This window comes from Triturus cristatus, chromosome 6 (assembly GCF_964204655.1).
Source record: "Triturus cristatus chromosome 6, aTriCri1.1, whole genome shotgun sequence".
NCBI lineage: Eukaryota > Metazoa > Chordata > Amphibia > Caudata > Salamandridae > Triturus > Triturus cristatus.
The window spans coordinates 1560456156-1560465581 of record NC_140589.1 but is presented as its reverse complement, the minus strand read 5'-3'; the positions used below and the strand labels follow the sequence as shown (position 1 = coordinate 1560465581).

The following is a 9426-nucleotide window of genomic DNA, read 5'->3' as shown; positions in this document are numbered from 1 at the left end:
CTTTGTCGCTATTTGAAAACTCAGAAAATATGTCCTTATTTTAGTCTTTTAGAGCACCAACCATAATTTTGATGCCAATAAGACCCTCTCATATATGTAATTTCTAAAGGAAATGTTCTAGGTATTACAGTTTTGATTACATCAAGATGATGTCAGGCGTTCCACACTTTTGTAATAAATATAGAATGTTAGCAATCTAGTTGTTCATTAGGATAATGTTGAGAGGCAGAGGCCAGGGGCACGGACTCTGAAAATTGAAGGCAGGTAGGAGGGTGCAAAGGCAACAATTTAACCACACTGAGCAGGCAGGAAGGGCCGTGGAAGCACAACAGACTATGGAGGGCAGTGGAAAGGGGGGCAGGGGCAACAAACCAACAATACAGGACTTGCAAGAGAGGCTGTTGGAGGGAAGATCTATTACGGGTCAAGGAAGCTAGGGACGGTCCCCAGAGCCCTGGGAGCCACCACAGAACTGAGCAGGAGAGTGAGTCAGGGACAAAAGGGGCACCTTAATTTGAGCCGGGGTGCCTAGGAACGCTTGCTCCAAAAATGAAGAAAACAGACATATGAGACATGGAATTGGAGGCAGAATACAATGGCAGTTTAATGAGAAGATGCAACTTCAAAGAAACCGCAGAATAGAGACATAAAGTACAAAATACAGAATCCAGATAATCATACAGCTGTCATGATATTCTCTGTATCTCAATTAATGTACGGACAGAGAGAGAGAGAAAACACATCTATAAATGCATCATGAGAAACAAGTTACACCAAGGAAAATGTTACCTAGGAACTCTCACGTTTACTCTTAGAGCAAGCATTCCTGCAATTACAATACAAAATCTTTTAAATGCAAATGTAAAGAGAGCAATGGTTAAACATAACATGACATTTCATATAGGTAAAATAGAATAAGATACTTCAAGCAAAGCAGAGCAAGACATTTTAAGCAAAGGAAGACAAGAGCTCCCAGCTCTTGGGGAAAACCTGCACAGCCTGTTAACCTACATACAGACGGCGAGGTAGTCCGTCGATATCTGTGGGTGCTCGCTTTTTATATAATTTTGTGGGCTCCTTTGCACAAAACATCTACCTACGTATGCTACCCAAAAGCTTCGTCTGCAGATTTTACCAGACATTTCGTCATTTACCCACTTAATGCTGACAATGGACTGGGTGAAAAGGTCAGTCTCTCAGGCCAATCGCTTATCGTAAGTTCCATGGAGCAAGCAGAAAATAATGGATATTGTACGGGAATTCAATATATTCATGTATAAAATCTCCTCAGTTCTCCTAACTTGACGCTCTGCGGTTGCCACTTCCTTAAAAGCGGGAAACCTGCCCAGGAAGCAAGTACCAGTCCAGGATGTAGCCTACTGTATGTCGACAGCTTCAGGGGGATGTTGAACTTTGATACCGAGCACGGAGCACTCGGGTATGGTGGGGGCTACTAGTTTGGAGCATAAGGCCTCGCAGACCTGCCTTCAGACTGCTATACACTAAAATTGCAGAGCTATGGTCAATTTAACAAAGAGGCCTACATATTGAACAGAAGGGCCTACACAGGGGTTTTATGCTGGCTGAGTGGTAAGGATGTCTCAGGATAATTATATAGCAACACAGGACCCGCTGGTCAATTTAATACGGCCTACAAATGCGGCTGGCAGGGCAAAGACAAGGGTCTCATACTTCAGGTGTGGACAGAACGGGCCAGGGGCCCCCTGTGATACAAAATCTACCCTCCTTCAAGGCTGTGGCAATGTAATAGACCATTGTGGGCAGAAGGAAGAGGCAATGGTAGTACAACCATACATGCCAACAGACCCGATTCTGGTGCAGATCAGAGATTCCGAATCCCCTCTACTTCCACGGACGGAATGATTTCACAGTCACACACGCATACACACATCCTACGCTGGTGGGGCCCATTACACCAACATTCACCCTAAATCACACTATCTGTGCCCTGTAAAGGAGAAACACCTTTCACATATGCTCTATCTAATCTGCCTGTACTTTGAGGTCAATGCGACCAGCTAGTTGCTAATAGATCTAACAAAATACATTTCAAAGAATACACAATAAAATCAATAAACATGACCAGAAATAACCACCCGAGACAGGAATTCAAACAGATTGTTCATTTATCTAAAATTTCAAGAAAAGCCAATTAAATGCAAATTTCATTTCTCTCATATTTACCTATTCTGTCTAAATGTCAGATCCTAAGTCAGAACCGGTCCTCTGTAGAAGAATTAGAGTATTCTGTCGTCATGTAGAGTCATCGTCCTCTCCGTCAGCATAGGGACCTCGCATCATCAGCTCGGGAAGAAGTGGCGCTAGACCTCTCTAGTCTACTATTATTTATACTAAAATTTACATTCTATAAAGTAACATTTCTTTATTCAGAACGGATGAATGGCGGAAATAACGTCACCTTGGTACTTTTTCGATATTCTACGGGTTGTTCTCACGCATAGATTGTCCCAAATAATGAATAGCAGAATTGAACGTCCATGACTAATTCGCTACTTTTACGAATGTCTCTACTAGGTGAATTTGTTTCAAAAATGGGTTCATATTGAGTTTGTATCAACTTTTCCGTCTTTCAGGGTCTTTTGGCAGATGTCCCAGACTTGTCATCATGCTTATGGCTTTTCAGTTCATCGGAAGTGCAAGGTCACAGGCAGAGCGAAGCCTTTCTGTAAATTTCCAGCAACTCCAATGCAGGCTGCGGGTGGTGGCCATTTTATGGCAGGCCACAATGGACAACTTTAAGCAAAATAGACATAAAACAGAATTACTGCATAGAAATGATTATACAGTGTTATTCCCCTGCTAATACCCTTATGTGTGTGTATTTATCTAGCCATTTGCGACATTAAAAGCCATTAATGCATATTAATTATAAGCGCAAAACACCATAACATCACATAAGCAACATCGTTTTCTGTCAGTTTGCTCACCAACTTAGTTCACTTGTTATTTAGCCATGCAATAGCATTCCCATGTGTAATTCTCTTGTTAATAAGGTTGATTAGACGACATTTGACAAACTTTTAATACTTAATAATTAATCAGTAGTACTTTTAGTTATAACATGCGAAAATGAAACAGGTATTCGGTTTAGAGTAAAAACCCTGCTCCATCAATTCAGCCAGGAAACGTCCAATGTTTTTAAGCTCAAATGGGCTTTATTTGATCTGTCTCCTGTCTACAATATCCTCTTTTTCAATGTAACTCAAAGGGGAAAATCAATACCCCAGTTTTTTTTCAAAATCTCCCTCTTACCAAGTTCAAAATGTTCGCAAGTATGGTACATTGGATCATGGAAGGAAATGGGATAGGGACATGGACTTGGATAACAGAGGACAGGAGGGACATGGAGAGGTGCACCAAACTGACCCTGCAGGGCAGGCATCAGGGTTTGCAGCAGCACAATACACCACACAGGGCATGCAGGATGGGAGTGCAGCACAACAATCCATAGAAAGCAAGAGGGAGGGGACAGGACCATGCACATGGACAACAGAGAACAGAGGGGCAAGAGGCAATGGTAGCTAGATGACCATAATGGACAGACAGGAGAGAAAGCTGCAGCATAACAGACCATAAAGGGCAGGAGGGACGGATCAGGGGCATTACAATGGAACAGACAAGCCAGGAGGGAGGGAGTAGGGGTCTGCACATGTAAACAGAGGGCTGGGGGCAAGGGGGCAGGGCAGGAGCAGCAAGATAGCCATGGAGGTCAGGCAGGATGGGCACTAGAAGCAAGACACACCATGAAGAGCAACAGTGAGACTGTGATGGCATACACACAGACCATGGAGGGAAGGTGGGAGGGGGTCAGGGCAGCTAACTGACCACACAGGAAAGGTGGGAGGGGCCATGGCAGCACAGAAGACCATGCATGGCAAGTGGGAGGGTTAGTGGCAGCACCATGGCTATGATGGGCAAGAAGGAGGGTGCAGGGGCATGCACAAAGGACGATGGAGGATAGAAGGGAGGGTCAGGACCTGTGCACAGACAAGAAAGTTCAGGGGAAGGGACCTCACAACAGACCACACGGGGCAGGCAGGAGGAGCAGTTGCAGCACAACAGACCAGGGAGGGCAGAAGGGTGTGGCAGTACAATGGACCATGTAGGACAGGAGGAAGAGGATAGGGGCATGGCATGTGGACAGGCAGGGTGGAGGTGGCAGGGACAGGTTACAGTCATCTGACAATGCTAGGCAGGTGGGAGGGGAGTGGCAGCTCAACAGAACACTCAGAGTAGATAGGAGTGGCAGGTCCATGGGACATGGTGGGCAAAAAGGATGGAGCAGGGGCATGCACAAAGACATCGGAGGGCAGGGGGAAGGAGAATAGGGGCAGCAAGATAAGCACAGAGTTTAAGCAGGAGGTCAATGATGGGGCATAGAATTGGGCAATGGAGGGCAGGAGGAGTGGACTGGTACATCATACTAAATTGAGGGCAGTGGCAGCACATCAGACCATGTATGGCAGGAGGGAGGAGGCTAGTCCATGGATTCACACAACAGAGGATAGGGAGGAGGGGGATGGGGCAGCAAGCTAACTGTTCAGAGAAGGTGGGTATTAGGAACTTTATTGTTTTTAAAACATTGTGTCTGTGCGAACTACTTAAAATATGAACAAGTATGCAGCATAATCTCACTTTTATTCAGGAAGAAGAGGACGTTTGTGACTGTGACTCCGGGCTCACTTGGCAGAAACACCCCCTGACCCTCCACCCCCTATCGCAAAATGTAATGCCCGTGAAAAGGGTAGGTAAACACAGTGTTATATAGAACATAGTCCTGAGAGCACGATTGAAAATGAAAACTAGATATAGTGTATGGTATAAACTATGCACCAAAAAGTGTGATATAAGATGAACCAGCCGTGAAATATAATATGCAATACATTGTGCGCAATGACAGATTCATTGGAGAGCGCGAGATAGCACAGGCACTAGCGCGTGCTATGCGATATGCACCTTGGAGTGTAATATGCACAGGGCAGTGTTGTGTAACCTAACTAGTCTCTAAAGTTGTAATATAAAATATGTGCTGGGGAGTGTAACATTGCATATGCACTGTGACAAAGATATGGATTCCAGATTGTTATATGTATGGCATAGCACTGTGCGTTATAACATAGGCATCGAGGAAGGCACGTTAGATGGGGCAATATAACCCATGCGAAGACAAGTGTGGCATGACATATTCACGGGGTGGTGTTACAGTGCACATGGGCTAGAGAGTGTCATAGCATATGCACTAGCTAGTGGAATACAAGACAGAGGTGTGTGGCACTCGGCAGGCAATGGTGGGTGTAACACAGCATTGGGCTCTGTCAGGAGCGCGCTGAGAGTAAAATAAAAAGTATTACACATCCGGCAGTGGATGTGTGTTTTATTAACCGTGAGGGGGGTTTCTTGCATAGTTTTGGTCAAATTTTTGTCGAATCCCCTTTGAATGGCTTGGTGTGCATGTGTATTAAATGTGCCCATCAATAGCTACCCATGTTTGTATAAATAAACAACAAGGGTGTCTACCGGGATTAGGCATGGTAGGGCATCAGACATGTCAGAGCTTCACTAGTGGTGTAAATACATTCCACGTGGATTCATTGCATGCATAGTCTTTTAATGAATATCACGCAAATCGTCATGGTGATAGGTACGTATGGTTTGTCCAGCATGTTCTAGGTGTGTATTAATATATATTTTTTAAAAATAATAAAAAACAGTGGCCGGCCCTGGGGATTGGGGTCAAAAAAATATAATTAGGAGACAGGCCCTGGGGGATGGGGTCATCAGGGCCAATGAATTAGAATAAGAAGGGGAACCACACAGCCCCCCTACTTAAAAAATAAAAATAAAAAAAAGACTGGCATCGTGCCGGAGGCCATGCCCCCTCCGTGCAGCACTCTGCAAACGCGCCCCAACAGGCATCTCCAGTATGCGCCAGGGAGCTGCGCTTCAGACAGGTGTTCTGAGGCCAAGCCCCTTTTTACACCTCTCTGCAACGCAGCTCTGTGGTGCTTACTGGAGGTACCTAGTGGTCTAGTTTGACTCTAGGGACCCTTAGGATTCAAGGGGACTTAATCTCTCAACTTAGAACAGCCACAGGGCGCGTTTACACAGTGGTGAAGGGAGGGGACGGGGCCTGAGGTGACGTGTGCAAACACGCACTATGGCACGTTTTAAATTGGGGATATAATTTCCCTTCAATACTGAGGGCCCCTGGGGGCTAACTAGCCCACCAAGTGCTTCCAGTAAGCGCCACTGAGCTGCATTGCAGAGAGGTGGTCCAGGCCGTGCCACTTTTTACACCTCTCTGCAACACAGCTCTGTGGCACTTACTGGAGGTACCTAGTGGGCTAGTTGGACCCTAGGGACCCTCAGGATTCAAATGAACTTAATCTCCCAACTAAAAACGGACACAGGGTGTGTTTACACAGTGGTGAAGGGAGGGGACGGGGCCTGAGTTAACGTGTGCAAAAACACCCTGTGGCCTGTTTTAAGAGGTAGTTTTAATCCCCATGCCCTATTATATACTAGGGACTTACAGAGGAGGTCATGCTAATCACAGGGGGACCCCAACGCATAATGTTCCCTAGTGTATGTAGGTGTTTTCACTGTATTCTAAGTGTCTTTTAACATAGCACTGGCTCTAGGACTGGTTAGTCAGACTCAGTTACCACCAGTATCCGTCTGAAAAAGTTGAGGGTACAGGATGATTTTGCAACAAGGCTTCTTTCTGCTCTTCTTTTTGTTCTTTCTGCACGTTATCCTTCTTCCTGCACTTATCTTCGTATTTGAGGACTTATGTTGCTTCTTTCTGCACTTCTTTTGTTTCTTTCTGTGCATTTTTTCTTCTTTCTTCACATGTCCTATCTCTGTAGGCATAGTTAGAAATTAGCATTTAAAAAACCTTTGAAATTCACAGAAAAAAACATAGGTTTCAGGCACGTTATAGTTAGGAATTAGCATTTAAAAAACCTCAGAAATTCACTGAAAATACCATAGGTTTCAGGGGTGTTATAGTTAGCTGGGCTTTTCGCTTGTACAAAACCATTGAAATTCCCCCGTTATAGTTAGTTCAGCTAACTATAACTCGCGCTCCCGCAATGCACTGCTGATGACGTCACATATTACATCACTCATGACATGGTCAGTGACATCACTCATGACATCACTGATGACATCTCAAATGACATCACTGATGACATCACTGATGACATCATCCTTGTGATAGAGTGGCAGACCTCCTCTCACCCTAATATAACCTTTGATACACACATTCAAAAATAGAGACTAAAATTTTCAAAACAATGGACATACCAATACCAGTTACACCAACCTCTTCAGTAATTCTAAGATCCACATACACATCCACTCATTCACCAACAGTCCTATACAGTCACTCATACATGTACTCACTCATCATATGTACTCATACACCTATACATCCTGTTACACAATGCCACTCATCCATAGAGTTACTCACACACATAGTCACTCATGCTAATAAAGAATCAAACATACATTTACTTGCATATACAGTTATAATCACACCACCACACTTACTTCTATGGAAACTTACACATACTTAGTCTTTTAAACAATCACCTATAGAAACACATACTTATTCATACAGGAACTCTTTTAATCTCTCACTCTCACATATACTCACATATATACACCAATAGTCACATATACTAGTTTAAAACATATGTAGTTACTCATAAAGACACTATTGAGACAGTCATTCACTCGCTAACACACCCATACACACACTCATCCACCCATACTGTCCTGCACACATGCTGTGTTCAACACATACAAACAGTGAGTCACTCATTCATGCACCTATGCACTACGTAATACCCCCCACCGAACCATGCATACACTCAGACTGATACTCAAAAAACCAACTAATAACCTATATAGACACCCATGTAGCTACTTACCAACCCATGCAGCCACTTATACACAAAGTGAGAGACTGATACAGATATTTACATATTTAAACATTACTCACTAAGCCATGTATTCACTATGATACACTTAATCAGTCAGTTACACAATCAATTTTTCAAAAACAAATCATCCATTTAGACACTTATATACCCATTTATTCTTCCATCGACCTTGAGATATACATATATAAAACATATTTAATTTTCAGAAAAACACACATTCACTGGATGATGTCATCAGTGATGTCATCAGTGATGTCATTTGAGATGTCATCAGTGATGTCATGAGTGATGTCACTGACCATGTCATGAGTGATGTAATATGTGACGTCATCAGCAGTGCATTGCGGGCGCGCGAGTTATAGTTAGCTGAACTAACTATAACGGGGGAATTTCAATGGTTTTGTACAAGTGAAAAGTCCAGCTAACTATAACACCCCTGAAACCTATGGTTTTTTCAGTGAATATATATATATATATATATATATATATATATATATATATATATATATATATATATATATATATTTTTCACCAAGTTTGCCCAAAGCAACGAGAGCGCACTCAACCTTGGAAGAAAACCACCAGGTTTATTCACAGGGAAAACGAGCATCAGCGTTCATTTTACATTTTCTTTTCCAACGCGTTTCGAGGCTCCTGCCTCTTAGTCATGGATCATTAGCATATGCTCCGCAGATGGCTCTGATTAACTCGTTCACAGCATGCCTGATTTAGATACCGTTTGCTCAGTGCGTGGAAATGTTCCATTGCATGCTAGGAATTGTAGTTTTAATCAGAGGAAATTTCATACCTTTAGTAGGCTCTGCTTCGTATATTTCATTTTGCTATATTGTTACCCTCAGTGGGCTATGATGCTGATCACGTTCATATTTTCCTCTTCCATGGTGCTGTAAATCGAGTCTGACACAGTTCCAACTCGTAGCCTTTCAAACAGTCTTGAAATGGTGCAGCTCTCCGCGGCAGGGCTGCCGCGCAAATATTTTTCACCAAGTTTCCACGCACTGAGCAAACGGTATTTAAATCAGGCATGCTGTGAACGAGTTAATCAGAGCCATCTGCGGAGCATATGCTAATGATCCATGACTAAGAGGCAGGAGCCTCGAAACGCGTCGGAAAAGAAAATGTAAAATGAACGCTGATGCTCGTTTTTCCCTGTGAATAAACCTGGTGGTTTTCTTCCAAGGTTGAGTGCGCTCTCGTTGCTTTGGGCAAACTTGGTGAAAAAAAAAAATATATATATATATATATGAATGTAAATTCGTCTCTTATGCTGCTGCCTTGGTTAGACGAAAGAACGGACCCAAAACTTCGGTGCCAATCACTGAATCTTTATTTCATGTTACTCTGTACCAGTCCGCCATGACGCGTTTCAGCCCCCACTCGGGCCTTGATCACATGACACGTTGTGGTGGGGAAT

General features: G+C 43.5%; 1 long non-coding RNA gene across 1 annotated transcript in view; it reads right to left on the bottom strand.

The window, feature by feature from the left end:
- Positions 1 to 581: 581 nt before the first annotated feature.
- The window catches only part of LOC146821664 (uncharacterized), a 38416-nt gene continuing 29571 nt past the window's right edge, over positions 582 to 9426 (bottom strand). The window contains exon 2 of the long non-coding RNA XR_014963191.1: positions 582 to 2775. This is a non-coding gene — a long non-coding RNA (uncharacterized LOC146821664). The remainder of the gene's footprint in view (positions 2776 to 9426) is intronic.